The 17658-nt window shown below is 49.0% G+C and overlaps 1 long non-coding RNA gene across 1 annotated transcript in view; it reads right to left on the bottom strand.

The window, feature by feature from the left end:
• Positions 1–4970: 4970 nt before the first annotated feature.
• Positions 4971–17658, bottom strand: part of LOC146177807 (uncharacterized) — a 40625-nt gene continuing 27937 nt past the window's right edge. Inside the window, exon 3 of the long non-coding RNA XR_014701092.1 lies at positions 4971–6815. This is a non-coding gene — a long non-coding RNA (uncharacterized LOC146177807). The remainder of the gene's footprint in view (positions 6816–17658) is intronic.

The raw sequence follows: 17658 nt of genomic DNA, 5'->3' as shown, positions 1-17658 counted from the left end.
GACATGGGCAGGAAATGTAGCACGAAGAGAGGATAACCGATGGTCGCTGAGGGTAACAAACTGGATTCCAAGGGTAGGAAAGCGTAGCAGGGGGCGGCAGAAAGTTAGGTGGCCGGATGAGATTCAGAAGTTCGCAGGGGTCAAGTGGATGCAGCTAGCACAGAACCGGGTAAAGTGGAGAAATATGGGAGAGGCCTTCGCCCTGCAGTGGGTATAATCATTCTGATGATGATGATGATGATGAGGTCATTGTCGCATTGAACAGGAAAGGGGAGAGGACAGAGCCCCGGGGAATACCGACCCCTTTAAGGGAGTAAGGAGGGGATGTGTGTGGGCCAAAGTGGACCTCAGCCGTGCGGTTGTTAAGGAAAGCTCCGATATAGGTGTGCGTACGCACACCCACATCAAGACAGGAGAGGGCTGTCATGATCGCTGTGTGATCAACTCGATCAAATGCTTTAGATAAATCCAAAGCCAGGACGGCCTTTGTATGGCCCGAGATAGCCGGGTCAAAATGTCGGTGGTGAGCTGCAGCATGGCATCCTGCGCGGACAAACGGGGGCGGAAGCCGACCATGCTGTGGGGGTAGAGGTCATTGTCCGTCATGTACTGATTGAGTCTCGCCAGCACGACGCGTTCGAAAAGTTTTCCCAGGCACGAAGTGAGGGAGATGGGTCGGAGGTTTACTAGTGTGAGTGGTTTCTTTGGTTTAGGAATAAATATAACTTTGGCATGACGCCAAGACTGGGGGAGGGTACCTTCCGCCCAGCATTTGTTAAAGTAGTCCGCAATCTGGGTGAACGATTGATTATCCAGGTTGCGAAGCATGGAGGTGGAGATTTTGTCAACACCAGGAGCGGAAGAGGTGGGAGAGTCAGGAGGGCCGCTCGGACCTCGGCTTCCGTAATCTCAACATCAAGAGTAGAATTTGGTTGGCCTGTATATGGAGGAAGGGGATCGGATGTGCCAGGTGATGTATGTTTTTGTTTTAGGTTGTCCCAAAGGACGTCCGGGGTTATGTCCGTGTTGTGTATGAGCCGAGTGACGTGATGTTGCGCAGCTGTTTTGGACTGTGTAGAGTCAATGAGATGTCGAAGGAGTTGCCAGGCTCGCTTGGTGGACAGATTGCCGGCCATGCTGTCACAAACCTGTCCCCAGTTGTACCGGCAGAGCTCCTCTGCATGTTGGGTTATCTGTGACTGCAGTGCGGCCAGCCTCTTTTTCAGCTTGCGGTTAAGTTTGTTCTTTTTTCAGCGCTCTAGGAGGCTGTGATAAGCCTCCAAGAGGTGGGCGAGCCTAGAGTCTAATGTAGGAGTGTCCTGTGTTGTTTCGATGTGTTGGGTGTGTGTGGAGACATTGGTCATGAGTGAGCTCACCCATTGGTCGATGTCTGTGATGGTTGAATCTAGGTAGTCCTTTCGCATTTTGCGGATGGCATCCCAGTTTGTTAGCTTGTGTGTAAGGAATTTCTTACGAGGCTGTGTAACCGGTACCGCGAGAAAAATAATGTAGTGGTCGCTGCCTAGTGTACGGTGTGTACTGTTCCAGGCGATGTTTATTTAATTATTTAAACAAATACCTCACAGGTTCCAAACATGGAACATTGTGTGAGGGGAGGGGTTACAGTGTATCAAAAGGAACAATGGTACATAGTTTAAAATACAAAAGTTAACAGTAATTCAGGACTGGAGCTGCAAATAAGTATTAGAGCATGCATGGGAAGTAATAAACAGAGGATTATGACATTATACAATAGTTAGCGGCATTGGACGAAATCAACCTGCACACAGTGAACGCAATATAAAAAAGTTATTCTGACTGCAAAAAGGTACTCAATTCGTTTTTGAATTTTAGTGGGTCAGATATGTTAGCGATGCGTTCGGGAAGACCATTCCAACCCTTTATAGCCCGTGGCAAGGCAGAGAAGTTAAATGCATGTGTTCGGCCGAATAGACGTTGAAAACTTATTTTATTATTCAGGCGGTGGGAGGTGCGAGTCGGTCTAGTAAGTGGCACTGTTGATGCATGGTGACTGTAGATTAGTTTATGTAGCAAGCAGATAAGCGCGATATCCCGACGTGATTGTAAACTTGTGAGTGATAAGGACAACTTGATGTTAGTCACGCTGGTATGGCGGCTGTAATCATGGGAAATAAAACGTGCTGCACAGTTTTGAATAGCTTCGAGGGATTTGATTAGATACTCTTGATGTGGTGACCAGATGGCTGATGCATATTCTAGTTGAGGACGAGGTGCGAGGTGTCCACGAGGTGGCGGTTGAGTGTCAGATCTGGACTAGTGTCCATGCAGATGCTATTGCCGATTCGCATGGGAGTGTGAAAATTATTGTGCACAGTGAGACGGAGCCCACGTACCAAGGACCAGAGGCGTTGCCCTTGGCTCGAGTTGACCCAATAGCCCCAATCTGTGTGTGCACAATTGAAGTGCCCCCCCCCCCCCAATGATCAATGGATGCTTCCCTGCGAGTCGTTGGAGATCCCGCAGGAGCGCTTCCAGTGAGGACATTGGGCGGGAGGGGGGATGGTATATCTTGGCTATAAAAATAGATGGCATAGTGTGTGTGTGGTATATAATCTCGGTGATGACGCAGTGCACGTCCGATGTTATGTCATGGGTTTGAAATGTGAGCGAGCGGTGTAAGAGGGTATACATGCTCGAGGGGTAAGGGTAGTGTCGGAGTGAACTGAAACATGACTAGGGAGCGTGGCGGGTGTATTCGTGTCCTGTAGGAGGAGGGTTTGGGGTGTGGGGGTGAGGGTGGGGAGGAGATGTTGAAGGGATGCACGCTTGCTCCGGAAGCTGCGACAGTTCCATTGCAGGAGAGGTAATATGTTGGATTTAAAGGTCTGCCCCGCCATATTGGAGCGTGGGGGGTTTGAGGATTGGGGGTTGGGGAGGTACTAAGCTCATTTCCAGCGTCTGGAGCATTCGGATGAATAATTGTTCCATCTGCTGTTCAAATCGGTGGGTGAGCTGATTTATGATGGAGCTAAATTTTGCCTCGAAGCGCGCCTCCATTTCTTGGAATTTTGCGTTGAGTTTTTTTTTTTTTTTTTTTCTAGATTCCTGTGATCGTCTTGGGTGGCCTGAGGGGATTTTGTTGTGCGTTTCTTTTTGGCGGGTGGGGGTTCGGGTTGAGAGGTTGGTTGGCTAGGGACGGGTGATGAGAGGGCTTTTGTGGAATGGGATGAGTGAAGAGTGGTAGGAGAGTGTGGGGGAAGGGGTTGAGGGGATGAGGCAGTTTGTGTTGGAAGGGGTGGGGGAGCAGTGGTATGAGAGTGTGGTGGGAGGGTTTGAGGAGATGAGGCAGTTTGTGTGGGAAGGGGTGGGGGAGCAGCGGTTTGAGAAGGTGCTGGGATCAAGGATGAGAGGCGGCTTACCTCCATTCTTAGGGCCCGTAGCTCCTCGTCTCTGGGATCCGCATGGGATTCGCTGGACTTCTTGCCTGCAGCTCGGTCGGCCCATGAGAGTTCGTGGGACGCAGTAGATGGCTTTGAGGAGTCCTTTCTCAGATGTGATCGTGATCTTGAGGCACTGGAGCGACCTCTGGCATGGGTTTTCTCGCGTTGCTGTGGGGTGTCCTTGCGGGATGTGTGGGTCGATTGTCCAGCTTGGGTGACTCGGCGACCACGAGCCTTGCACCCAGCAGTACCCGTCATGTGGGGCCCCTCACAGAGGATGCATACTGGCGTGCACTGAGGTGTGTTTTCTCGGGGGTGTGGAGTGCCGCATCTGGGACAGTTGCCCGTGCGGGGTAGTGTGCAGACATCTGTTCGATGTCCTGGCTGTCTACAGTTAGTGCACGCGTCCATATGGCCTCGGTATGCACTGCACGCGACATAACCGGCTCGCTGGCTCGGAAGGCAGGTGAAATCCAAGCTTGTATTACATTGTGTTTTATTTCGATCCTTAATAAATGGTTGTGCTCATTTGTGCTAATATTTGGTTTGCACTCACGAACCCTGTGACGCGAATGGGGTGCTCCGTGCGAGTAGTGTCAGTCGAGCCATAGCTAGGATCCCTTTTGTACTGCACTTCCGACATATCTTCGGCCTCATTCCTAGATATTTAATTTCTTGGTCAATCTAAAAATGAAAAGGCTGCTGTGGGCACTTAGGGCACATTCACACATCAGTCTCGATCGCGAACGTCGCATCTGTTGATTTGGTTGCTTTCAGAGCACTCACATAGCAGGGAGAGAGCACAGAAAATCGGCAAAACTACACACGTGGGGAGCGAAGAGCAGGATAATCTTCCATCCTCTTCACTTTTATGCATGGTGTTAAACCACTGCACTTTTTGATGCCTTTCCAAGCTGTATTTGTCAACTGTCAACATTTCTGAGTTTACGAAGAAAGGGGAAATTGGCTCTTTTCGTTTCCACAAAGAACGCGAGACTTCTCAGAACGCTGTCATACGGTTGGAAAACAGGTCTTGCGGACACGCTTCCAAAGGAATCCGCAAAGTTTCATACGTGAGCCTCGTCTTTTGGTGCTTCGCCTACTATTGTGGCTTCCCATGACACAATGCTACTTAGTACATCCGTTTTGCATCAGCGGAAGCGTTTTTGTATCGCCAAATGACCGTCAGGCGCAACGCGATCGCCGCGCGTGCACAGGAAGCTAGCGGAGCGTCTGCTCCGGCGAAGCCCCATCGTTTCCCATTTCGCCCCCATGCCAGGAATGCGGCGCTGCCGTCGCCCGGCGAAACTAGAGCTTGGGTTCCCTTACTTAGTCACCTCCGCTGCCTCGTGCAAACAGATGGGTTGATTTACTGGTTCGTTTACTTATAGGAAGGGAAAGGCGCGGTAACTGTCTCTCTTGTTTTCATCCACCATAACCCGGCCCCGTCTAGGAGAAGAGGTCTTCAGCCTCGGCCGCCAGGCGGACGGCGGATCGCTGAGTTTTTTCGTCGGAGCTTCTTAGCGTGGTCTCCCATTCATCGCTAGTTTTAATCGCGTTGCGCCCTGGGCAGGTTTTCGTTTCTACACTTAGCGATAAGAGAATAGAATGTCCTCCCCGATCCTGTAGTCAACCCTATCACTCATGATCAGTTTATCGCAGTGCTGAAAGTAGGTCTAACACCGTAGGTTGGATTTATTCATATTTTGTTTGCTTTGTACTAGGTTTGGTTCTACTTCTGTACTTTGATTTACTTATTGGGTGTTACGCATCTCCTCTTCATATTTTAGTGTCCTTATACTGTAGCAAAAATGTAATTATGCACTTTATGTATTTCCTAAGTGCTCTTTATTTACGCTGCCACGTCACTGTTGTATTTTGTCCATTGCTTTCATTGCATGATGCATCCCCCCTACCCCCTCATATCCCTACGTGACCTGGACACATGCGCGTAATGTGAGGGCCGTGCGGTGGCCCTGGGCCCTTGAAGGGTCCAAACTCGCTCGTCAAATAAAGTTTTTTCCTCCACCTCCTCCTCCCATTTGGGCCTTTAGGGTATATAAATTTAAAAAAAAACTATCGGCCTTTTGGAGGAACCCTTTCATATTCTTTGAATTTTCATAACAGATGAACAATAATATATTAATTTGTTATAGGAAAGAAAAGGCGCAGTATCTGTCCCACGTGTTCTGTGGACCCCTGCACCGCGCTGTAAGGAAAGGGAGGAATGTGGGAGTGAAAGCGAAAAGAGAGAGGAGCCGTAACGGAGGGCTACGGAGTAATGTCGACCATCTGGAGACGCATCCACTTTGTTCTGGAACACATCGTTGATTATCTTTTCGCCTAAGGTAAGTTCCGATTCTTTGCAGACACTGAAATTGAAAACAATAAAAGGTTACACGTCCTAGCGGTCTTTGAAACTAAGATTTTTTCTTGATAATCCTGTTCGATCCCGAACGCAAGCGGCTGCGTTTCGATGGAGGTGAAACGGAGAGGCGTCTGTGTGCTGTGGGATGTCAGTGAACGTTAAAGGTCCCCAGGTGGTCGAAATTACTGCGCAGCCCTCCGCTACGGCTCCCCTTTCCCTCTTTCTACTTTCAATCCTACCTAACTCCCTTTCCTCACGGCCCTGTTGAGGTGTCCACAGAAACAAGTGTGACAGATACTGCGCCTTTCCCTTCCTGTGAACCAATCATTATTATTGTGAAGAAGAAGATGGACCCCTTCGCTGGACGATGACAAAGAAGAAACAGTTGTGCAATTGCCATCGCGCAAATCGTGTTGGTCTTGATTGCCCGCCGACCTCGACGCCGTCCTCGATGTCCTTCTTCTACATTCGGTGCGGCCTGATATCCTTGCCTTACGCTGGCGCTTCGCACCCGCACGCTCCCGGTAACTCGTATGGCTGACGACGAACACCCTCCGGGCACCCCGATGACCCCGCCGATTGTCTGCTCTGGCTCCTTACGCCAGCGAGACCCTGCGCTGTTCAGAGGGGCTGACAACACTGACTGTGATGACTGGCTTGCTTCGTACGAGCGAGTGAGTTCATGCAGTAAGTGGGACGACGTTATGGTGGCTAGAAGGGAGAGGTGGCGCGACCGCGCATTCCGCCGCTTGGAGAAAACGCGCCGAAGTTCATGCCGCCGCCATTGGTCGCAGCTGTGGCGCTGCCGTCAGCTCTTCGATGCATTCTCTCCGGCGCACGCCGGCGCGTTCGTTCTTGTTTGCCTGTAGATGCTGCTTGAGCTGTGGTGTTATTTTTTAATCGGCTTTGCCCTAGCTCAGGTTATCCTGTTTTGTTTGGTGCCAGTTTTTCTTGCCGAGGTGCTAGTGCGAGTATGTAGTACATGTGCGTACTTTTCTGTTTCTCTTGCGTTTAGAAACCTCCCGCTAAAAAAAAGAAAAAGGGAAAGAATCGTTATCAGGCAAAATTACCTTCAATTGCTAAACAAAAAAATTAATGAAAGCATCGTTGTCAGGCAAAGGCCAGTCAATTGCTAAAAAAAATGAATGAAAGCATTGTTGTCAGGCAAAAGGTCAGTCAATTGTTAAAAAAAATTAGTGAGAGCATCGTTGTCAGGCAAAAGGCCAGTCAATTGTTAAAAAAATGTTAAAGAGAGCATCGTTGTCAGGCAAAGGCCAGTCAATTGCTAAAAAAATTAATGGAAGCATTGTTGTCAGGCAAAAGGCCAGTCAATTGCTAAAACAAATTAATGAAAGCACGGTTGTCAGGCAAAATGCCAGTCAATTGCTAAAAAAATTAATGAAAGCATTGTTGTCAAGCAAAAGGCCAGTCAATTGCTAAAACAAATTAATGAAAGCACGGTTGTCAGGCAAAATGCCAATCAATTACTAAAAAAAAATTATGAAAGCATCATTGTCAGGCAAAAGGCCAGTCAATTGCTAAAAAAAATTAGTGACAGCATCATCCATGACCAGCTTCTTATGTGGGAGACCTGAGTGAGGCAAATGAAGTTCTCAAAGACTGTGGCATCGAACACACATCTGTCATCACTCAGGCCAGTGATTCAAGGCTGATGTTTTGTATCGCTGGATATGTGGCGAAGAATGCATCGCTGGCACAAAATGCGAAGATTGATGTAGACAACTCCTCAGTCTCAAGAACGGAACTGCTCCAGATACAGCGTGTCTTAATTACCAGTTGAAAGTCAGCGCTCGTTGTGTCGTCTTCTAATCTTGTGCTCCCGTCCACGTTCCGCGCTGTTACCTCAAGATGCATAACCAACATATGCCCAAGCTGCTATTCTAGTTAATTACCAGTGCAGTTGACAGAGGCGGTCTTGTGTTTCCATCAACCAATCTAAACGCCCCTGTGACATCCCATGAAAACACCTTTACTCGCTTTTTTAGTGCGCGTGAAATCCGAAGAGACAGCCTTATTGACTTGGTATCTATTCTCCAAATGACCAAACTGCAGTTGGTTGGTCGTCACGGACGTATTAAATTTGTGACAAATAAAGTGATCAAGTTCTATGTTCTTAGCAGGCTACACCTGAAGACGCGGAATTCATTTTCAAAATAAAGGCAAGGGAGAATGAAACTGTTGAAACTGAGGTGGGTTGTTTAATTTGCAATTTGGTTGTGAGCAGTTATGTCTGGAAATTGTGTTTATTCTACCTGTATTGCATGTATATTGAGGCCTTCAATAGCAACCTCAACATTGCGATATTTCACTTTTCTTTCCAGCATTCTTGCCCTTAAGTGCAATAAACAAAACTTTGCTTATCTATGAGAGTTTTTTGTGAATAAAACTGCAATTTGTTCCTTCTGTACTTATAATACCGTTTCACATCGCGTGTTGCACGTTCTGGCTATCATCTGGCTAAAAATTGCACTTTCCCACTTTAGACGCACCGGAAATTCGCAGACAACAAAGAATACAAATTAGCCTGGTGCCTAAGTACTGTGCGACGTAACCGCACGTTAAATAATCGCATGTCATCTGCATTCTCTGTAATCTTCGACTGCAATGCCTCTCAGCCCGAGTCGCTTTGGCTTTTTTAAAACTCACAGTACCAAACCAAAATAATTAGCTTTATAACTTCGACCACTGTGCACATCGGGAAATGGTATGTAATGCATCTTCAGACCAAAACTTCGTAATTTAAGCAGCATTTAGTAGCGCGACAAGCAAAACAACCGGCACAGCCGCATCGCCCGCTTTCACGGTGCCAAAGGGCATATTAGCAGTCGACGTCACTCCTGACTTGCCTATTTTGCTTACCTGGTTAAAATATTTCAAGTGGTAACAATAATTTTAACATTTTGTTGGTATGACTGCGCTGCAACCGCAGCAAAGTTTACCACAGCCAAGGCGCGCTCTCCCTCGAGACGGCCCGCAGCGCGAGCCGAGCACGCATCGAAGTGCTGATAGCAGCGCCACCTACGAGAGGCATGAAATATAGGTGCGGCGCTCGCGGCCCGCTCGCGTCAACTAACCTTTCTAGCCACCATAACGACGTCATGAAGTTAACAAAACGTCATCTTTTATTTGACCCGCGTTGCCAACTTGTGATATCGTAACCAAGAAGCCAATATCACGACTTGGGACTCATTCAAGACTAATCTTAAACCGTCTTTGGTCGTCCTGCAGTACGCAAGCTCCGCGCCGAACAACGCCTGCACGATCGACAACAGCGGCCTGACGAAACTTTTACTGTTAAGATGGGGTCCATCTGTGCAGTCGCGTCAACGCGCAGATGTCCGAGAAAGACAAGATAAAACATATACTGAAGAGCATCGAACATAACGCATTTCTAATGTTGCGCAAGCAGCCGACCGCGCCATCACTCGACCGCCTCCTGCGCCTGTCGAATCACTTTGTGGTCTCTCCTCTACATCTGGGAGCTCCACGCTTCTGCAGCAGCTCAAAGATTTCATCCAGGAGGACGTGGCTTGCCAGATATCACTGCTGCCCACGAACTGCGAGCTGTTTCAAAATTTGGTGCCCCTTCGACAAGTCGTCAGCGACCGCGTGGCGGATGCCTTTCCCTCTGTCCCTCCGCCAGCGCCCATGCCTCAGCCCGCACAAGCCGTTGAGCCCCTCACATACGCCGACGCCCCTGTCGCTCCACCATTGACTTGCGCCCCCGCTCCTGTCGCACCGCTGACGTACGCTGCCGTCACTGCTCGACCACGGCCACCTAGCTACCCTGTGGTGTACGCTGCCTCCAGGGCCTCTGCAGGAATTTCTTCAGGCACCGCAGCCTTTGGTTCCACATCGTCCGCAGCGCCGCAATTCATGACGAAGAAGTGATAACCGTCCCATATGTTATTCCTGCAGAATTGCTGGCCATATTTCCCAGTACTGGCGAAATCGCACTCCCGACGATTGTCTACCGCGCTGAATGTAAGCTTCCTGGCAGCCACCCCGAAACCACTATGCGGCCGGCGATCCATCTGCAAGTTCCGTGGCGCATGACCGTCCCACCTTTTCTCCTCGCCGCTCAACCTCGCCGCGTCGCCGTTCTCTATCTTTTCTGGCCCCGCCGGGGTGGTGCAGTGGTAAGACGCCCGACTACTGTGCCGGAGTACCCGGGTTCGAACCCGACCTCGGCGGCTGCGTTTCGATGGAGGCGAAACGAAGAGGCGTCCGTCTGCCGTGCGATGTCAGCGCACGTTAAAGATCCCCTGGTGGTCGAAATTACTCCGTAGCCCTCTACTACGACTCCTCTTTCTCTCTTTTCACTTTCACTCCCACCTGCCTCCCTTCCCTTACGGCGCGATTGATGTGTCCACAGGAAACAAGCGAGACAGTTACCGCGCCTTTACCTTCCTATAATCAATCAATCAATCAATTAATCTCCTCTGCGACAGCGTCCCGATCTTGCGCAAGAGGAAAACAATGCCGCAGTTCCTGGGGCGAAAACTGCGCAACAAGCGAACTGTCAAAGGTCTCACGTATCTTCCGCAAATCTGCTTGATGGATGGATGGATGGAAAAACTTTATTTTCGTCAGAGAGCATGTATGGATGGTTCCGTGTTAGATGGCCATCAACCCATGGCTGACGGCGACCTGGGTGGCCCACTCCACGGCCCTGGTCTGGACGACCGGGTCTGAGCTGGCCAACACGGCCTCCCACTGCTCGAGGGAATTGGATCACGCATAATATCCGCCGGTGGCGGTGCTATGCTACAGCTCCACAATATGTGGTCATAGGTTGCCAATTCCTGACACCATTTGCACTCCGGCTGAATGTCCGGGTAGATTTTGCTCAACACGTATGGGTTGAAGAAACATCTAGTCTGCAATCGTCGCCAGACGCATTCCTGCGCCTTCACCAATTGCTTGTCCGGGGGTGGGTAAATCCTCCGCTCAAGTTGGAAATGATTAGTAATGTCATGAAAGGATACCAGCCCATCTCTCGTGGACCTTCCCGGAACGTCCGGCTCACCTACTCGGCTGACGAAACCTCGAGCATTCATGTGAGCCGTCTCGTTCCCAGGATTCCCAGAGCGTGCTGGTACCCAGACAATTTCCGCCTCCGTAGTCCCTCGCCCCGTGGCCCGATTCAGCAATCGCGCCGCTGTGACAGATATTCTGCCCCTCGCCAAATTTCGAATGGCTGTTTTGGAATCGCTGAAGATCAAGTCAGCATTACTACTAGTAATAGCTAGTGCTATCGCCGCTTCCTCTGCAGTTTCTGGGGAGCGGGTTTTGACTGATCCGGAGGCGATCAAGCGTCCCCGCCCGTCCACCACCGCAATTGCAAATGCGTCCTTGTCCTTATACTCGGCGACATCTACATAGACTGCCCCGTTGTACTTCCCGTACTTAATATGTAAAGCTTTGGCTCTTGCCTTCCTGCGGTCCTCGTGATGTATTGGATGCATGTTCTGGGGCAAAGGTTTTATGTACAAGCCCTTGTGCATTTCCCGCCTAATCTGAATTTTAGTGTCACCAGCTGGAGCGTCAACTCCAATGCCGATCCTTTCCAATATGTCCCTTCCTGCATTTGTTTTTGAAAGCCTACCGAGCTGCATCACCAAGTGCGCCTCCCGTAGTTCTTCTAGGGTGTTGTGCACCCCTAATCTCAGCAGCCTTTCGGTAGACGCATATTGAGGCAACCCAAGGGCCGCTTTATATGCCTGCCTAATCATAGCCTCCACCTTGCCTTTTTCCGTCGCGTCCAACTTCAAATAAGGCGTCGCATACACTATTCTACTGAGCACAAACGCCTGCACCAGCTTACACAAGTCCTTCCCGTATGCACCTCTCTTACGATTAGCGATTCTTCTGATTAGCCTCACGGTAGCATTGACCGTATTTTTAAGCCTTTTCAAGGACTCGCTATTTTTCTTGTTAGTCTAGATACATACCCAGGATCCAGATCGTTTGGACCTCAGCGACCGGTACGCCCCCCACTTTGATCTCTAAAGGCGGTGGCGGCACATAGTGCCTCGCATGTATCCCTCTTGGTTTGTCCCTCAGCACAAAAAGCTCGGACTTGGGCTGAGAGCACGAGAGTCCTGCTTCCCCTGCTAGCTCCTCAACAATATCCACCGCGTGCTGTAGAGTTTCTTCCAAATGTGCATCACTGCCTCTTGTTACCCAAAGAGTAATGTCATCCGCATAAAATGTATGTTGTTGTTGTGGTTCTGTTGTTGTTGTGGCTGTAGGAAGAAGGAAAAGAAAATGCACGGCCTGCTACTGGCTCTGTTGCTGAGCCACCTCCGCTGCCTCGCGCAGACAGAAGAGAAAATAGAGAAGAAAGAAAAGGAAGAAGGAAAAAAAGACGCGCGCCGCAACAACAGCCGTCGTCCACCACCGAAAAGGTGGCGGGTGCAATGACGGCCTACAACAGATAAAAATCCTGAAACAGGCTAGCCCCCACCGCCCCGCCGGGTAAGACGCCCGACTACTGTGCCGGAGCTCCCGGGTTCGAACCCGACCGCGGCGGCTGCGTTTCGATGGAGGCGAAACGAAGTGGCGTCCGTGCTGTGCGATGTCAGCGCACGTTAAAGATCCCCAGGTGGTCGAAATTACTCCGTAGCCCTCCACTACGGCTCCTCTTTCTCTCTTTCCACTTTAATTTCCCCCTTCCTCCCTTCCCTTACGGCGCGGTTCGGGTGTCCACAGAGCAAGTGTGACAGTTACTGCGCCTTTCCCTGCCTGTGAACCAATTTAACCAATTTAATTTAGCCCCCACCGCAAGCGGCGGTAACCTACCTGTCCCAGCCCCATCAGGGGAGTAGGTACACTGGTCGACACCGGCGCTGCTTTTTCTGCCATGGCTGCAAGTCTTTGCCGTTCATTGCGCCAAGTGACGACACCAATTTCAGGATCCTCGCTATGCCCGGCAATGCCTAGCCTGTCGAGCCTATAGCGGTGTGCGCAGCACGAGTCATCATTCAGGAAGTTGTGTACGCAATAGAGTTCGTCGTTTTGCCTTCCTGCTCGCATGATCTTATCTTGGGCTGGGATTTTCTGTCGCGTCATAATGCGGTGATCAACTGTGCTCGTGCCGAACTGGAGTTTCTTGCGCTTGGCGAACCGACATTCCTTTTCCCAAAGTAGTCGTTGCCGAAGATATTGACCTCCCTGCGTGCTCCTTTGTTCTTGTGCCTTCCGCTTGTGCTTTTTCCCGCAGTACCGATGTCGTTTTCACACCATCGCCTATCTTCCTAAGCCGCAAGTCTTCCCCTGCTTTATGCCGTACTTTCTATATCAGCTGGCCTCACCACGCTCTGGATTTTTAAGAGTTCGTTCTCAGTTCCCTAGTTCCTTCGTCGTGGTGATGGCTTCGGCTCCATACAGCTCATTGATTCTATTTTCACCGGTGACGCAACAACCGCTTCGCAGCCCGCTGTCTTGGCAGCACTCACACCACCTTCTTACGCTGGACCAGTCTCCTGCCGATGTTTTTCTCCACTCCGTCGACGCCATTCTTCCGGGGCCTCAACGCTCTGAACTCCTCAAACTGCTTCATCAGTTCCGCTCTTCATTCGACTCTGATTAAACTTCTTTGAACCGCACGTCAACTGTTGCCCACCACATTGACACCGGTTCCGATGATTTTCTGCGCCAACGCCCTTATCGAGTGTCTGCCACCGAGCGCGGAGTTACTGAAACCCAAGCTCATACTATGCTTCAGAATGGCGTGGTTGATCCTTCTAACAGCCTGTGGTCCCCCCCCCTGTGGTCCTGGTGAGGAAGATAGACGGTTCTATTCGCTTCTGCGTCGACTACCGTTGCCTAAACAAAATCGCGAGGAAAGACGTCTACCCCCTTCCGCGTATAGATGATGCATTGGACTGCTTACAAGGTGCTGAACTCTTTTCTTCACTCGATTTACGATCCGGCTACTGACAGGTGCCCGTGGCTGCGGAAGATCGCCCTAAAACCGCATTTGTCACCCCCGATGGCCTCTTTGCATTTACCTTCATGCCTTTCGATCTCTGTAATGCTCGGTACATTCGAGCGTATGATGGATACTATACTGTGTGGCCTGAAGTACAAGACGTGCCGCTGTTACCTTGATGACATCGTGGTGTTCTCGCCGGACTTGCGACTCACCTCTCTCGCCTGAAGGAGGTCTTGACATGTCTTGCAAACGCCGGTGTGATTAATAATAATAATAATAATAATAATAATAATAATAATAATAATAATAATAATAATAATAATAATAATAATAATAATAATAATAATAATAATAATAATAATAATAATAATAAAAATAATAATAATAATAATAATAATAATAATAATGTTTAATTTACACCCAATGTGTACATAGGATGAGGGAGCACAGCAGAAAAAGTTGTCGTAACACAACTTGACAAGGCCGCAGGCCCCCAAAACAATAACAATGACAGCTTCACTTGGCAGTGCATAAAATATACAATCAAGATAGACAAATACAAGATAGACCCCTTCGCTGAACGCTGACGAAGAAGAAACAGTTGTGGAATTGCCATCGCGCAGATTGTGTTAGTCTTGGTCGCCCCGCCGACCTCGACGCCGTCCTCGACGTCCTTCTACATTATTATTATTATTATTATTATTATTATTATTATTATTATTATTATTATTATTATTATTATTATTATTATTATTATTATTATTATTATTATTATTATTATTATTATTATTACTGCGGAATCCGCAAGCTATCTTCTGCCTTAGCTGTCAGTGTACTTAGTTGCTCTATCACCTCTACATATTGCCGCAATGTTATCCTACTGGCGCAGCCATGTTGCGAGCTCGGGAGACTGGCACGCGCTCGTCTTCTTCGCTATCGGTGATCGCCCGCCAGTCGGTTCCGCGCCTTCTTTTGTCGGTGCCTTTGCGTAGGTGAAAGTAAACCAGCCTACTCAGTTTTACTGGCTTCTGCGACATTTTTGGTGGAGTTTCCGGGTACATCTCATGCACGAAGATCCTCTGGGTGCCCCCTACGCCCATGCACACGACACCTGTGCACAAGGCGAGCCGCCGCTTAAGAGGCTTAGCTCCCGAATGTGGTCCCCTTGTTTCCCCACCGCGAACCATGATGACTACAGCGGTAAGCCAGACCATTAAGCTTCGCCGTTCCATGGCGACAAGTTTGAAGACGTTGAGGACTGGTTGACCAGCTATCACCCGCGACATTCCGTTTCCAGCCCAGATGAGAGCAGACGCTGACGTGACCGTCGCCGTCACGCGACGTCAGTTCCTTCGTTTTCGGTTGCCGTAGCAACAGCTACGCGTTCCAAAATGCATATGGCGTCACGCATGTTCGTCGTCTGCCTCGGACTGGAGGAATGGGGTTCATTTGGCGTCGGCGTGCCAGCAACGATGAACGACACGCACACGACGCAAACAGCGTGCATGCAGCTGTTGATGGGTCTCACAAAGTGAGTATGTTATTTAAGCGTGTGCTTTTCGGCTCGAACCGAGTTTTTGTGTAAGCGAGATTTGAGAAATGCCAGTCTAGCTCTTACGCTGACAACATAAATACATGCGGGAATAACCAACTAGTGTGCGTTAGGACCTTTCTAAATCAATAACTCTGGTGGCAAACATTGTCCCGTTTCTGGGCAAGCCGCCGTCAAGGGGTCATCGCTCGAACGAGCGATTCACTAGACAGTCTTAAAGTGTTGTATTATAGTTAAACCGTTTTTCGCGGCGTTGTAATCAAGGCTGCTGGTATATAATGCGGGATGAACATACAATTTCGAGAAATGCACGAAACTTTGAGGCGCAGTTGTTTCAGCCTTTCGTGATGCGAATATATGTGCAACGGAATACTGCTGCGACACTGGAGCCTCATTTAATTCATATGTGCGATCCAAATTGTGGATCAGCTGCAGTGCATTGTTGCGGAGTGTTCTATGGAGAACGCGGAGCCGTTTACTGCAAGTAATGTCATTTAAAGACAGCGACTGGAAATGGCACTGTGCCCTGTATTAATTGTACCGCTGCTTGGTAGTAGCACTGAAGTAACTATGTATAACGCAAAAACATTACTACTATAGCAATTAATTTATTTCACCATATATATGATAGGAACTCCTGAGTAAAAATATTGTATAGAAATCAAAATGGTGCGTTCTAGATAATGACTGCATGTGTTGTGTGCATGTTAATTGGGCTAAATGATCGCTGTTCACTGGGGGACTCATGCTGGTTAGAAGTTTCCGAAACGGTTTATACGGAAGCCCTCCAATGAATGCATTAATTCATCCTAAATTACAGTGTGCCTTGCTCAGAACAGCTGTTACAGTCCATGGGATGGTAATGGTGTCGGTGACAATTTATCAGCCTGCTCAAGAAAATGGTGTGACACCAATGACAACAGTGACTCATTCTATTTTAGTGCTTTCAGGCATTGTACATCCCCCATTGTTCTGCTGGGGCATGCTGGTAAGCTTGTTGCATAGGGCGCTCAGCTACTATAGGGCAGGGGGTCTGGGTTTGATCTTGGCCGAATGCAGTGCGAACCTGTATGTATGATATCAGTGCACTCAGTTGGTTGAAATTATTCGAAGCCCTTCACTGCGGCGTGTCCCTCATAGCTTGAGTCGCTATAGGGCAATAATTAAACCCCATAACAAGGCCAACTTGTTGCCAGCTTTATGGATATCTTACCGGAAGGCCTACTGTGGACACCTTCAGTAGGGACATTCTGCATTCAGAGTACTACACCCAAATAGCAGAGCCTAACTTAAAAACTTTTGAAGAAAATACTCTTGGGAGGCCCCTATCAGAAAAGTAAAGCTTATGTACTGTGGAAATCCTACTATACATCGTCATTTTTCTAGCATGTTGGCACTCATGGGACAAGAATGCGCAGCTGTAGTTACAAGTTGTCAAATATTATGTAATGTTGGTATTGTTGCCGTAAAATTTGATCAGGCAGGAAGGCAAGTGCAGCTATACATTGTGCCTCATCACATTTGTATACCAGGTGCCTTTTTGTTATATGGTGTACAGCTCCAGCAGTGCAGGCCAGAGCAGGTGGAAGCACACTGATCGAGTGTTTTATTCAGTCTGGTTTCACCGAAGGGGGCATTTTCGAAAAGGGTGCAAGTTAGAGAATTTGTGGGCCCTGCTCTGCCACACTATCAATGTGTGTGGCTGCTCAAGTTAGTGATGAAGCATACTGAACCAAGAGTGCAGGACAAATCACAAAGGTAGGAAGACTGCTATCAACCAAGTGCATATGTTTCTTGAGCATGATTAAATGCATGTGAAACGAGCAAAAACACAAATAAAACAAAATCAAGACCAAGAGCAAAACAGAAACCTGTCTTTTATGTATCAAGCTGGGCAATGTTCTGGTGATCTCATCTGGGCTGGAAACGGAATGTCGCGACCGGGTCGCTGTGTTTAATGCGTGGGACGAGGAGCGGAAATTGCGGAATGTTTATTTCGCACTAGAGGATGCCGCCAAGATGTGGTTCGAAAACCATGAGGCTATCATAACCACCTGGCAGGATTTCCGGCGGCAGCTGCTCGGAACATTTGGCAACGATGCAAGAAAAGAGATGGCTGAACTCGCTCTACAGTCCCGATCACAACGGCCTAATGAGAGTATCGCCATGTTTGTCGAAGAAATGACTCGGCTTTTCAACCGGGCGGATCCGGCCATGCCGGAGGCAAAGAAAGGGCGCCACCTTATGCGAGGCGTCAAGGAGCAGCTGTTTGCTGGCCTTGTACGTAACCCTCCATGTACTGTGGCTGATTTCACGAAGGAAGCGACTAGCATCGAGCGTGCCCTGAATCAGCGAT

Source organism: Amblyomma maculatum, chromosome 10 (genome assembly GCF_055883805.1).
Source record: "Amblyomma maculatum isolate TAMU_Amacu chromosome 10, ASM5588380v1, whole genome shotgun sequence".
NCBI lineage: Eukaryota > Metazoa > Arthropoda > Arachnida > Ixodida > Ixodidae > Amblyomma > Amblyomma maculatum.
Note: the sequence above shows the minus strand (reverse complement) of the source record. Positions and strands in the feature narration are given on the sequence as shown.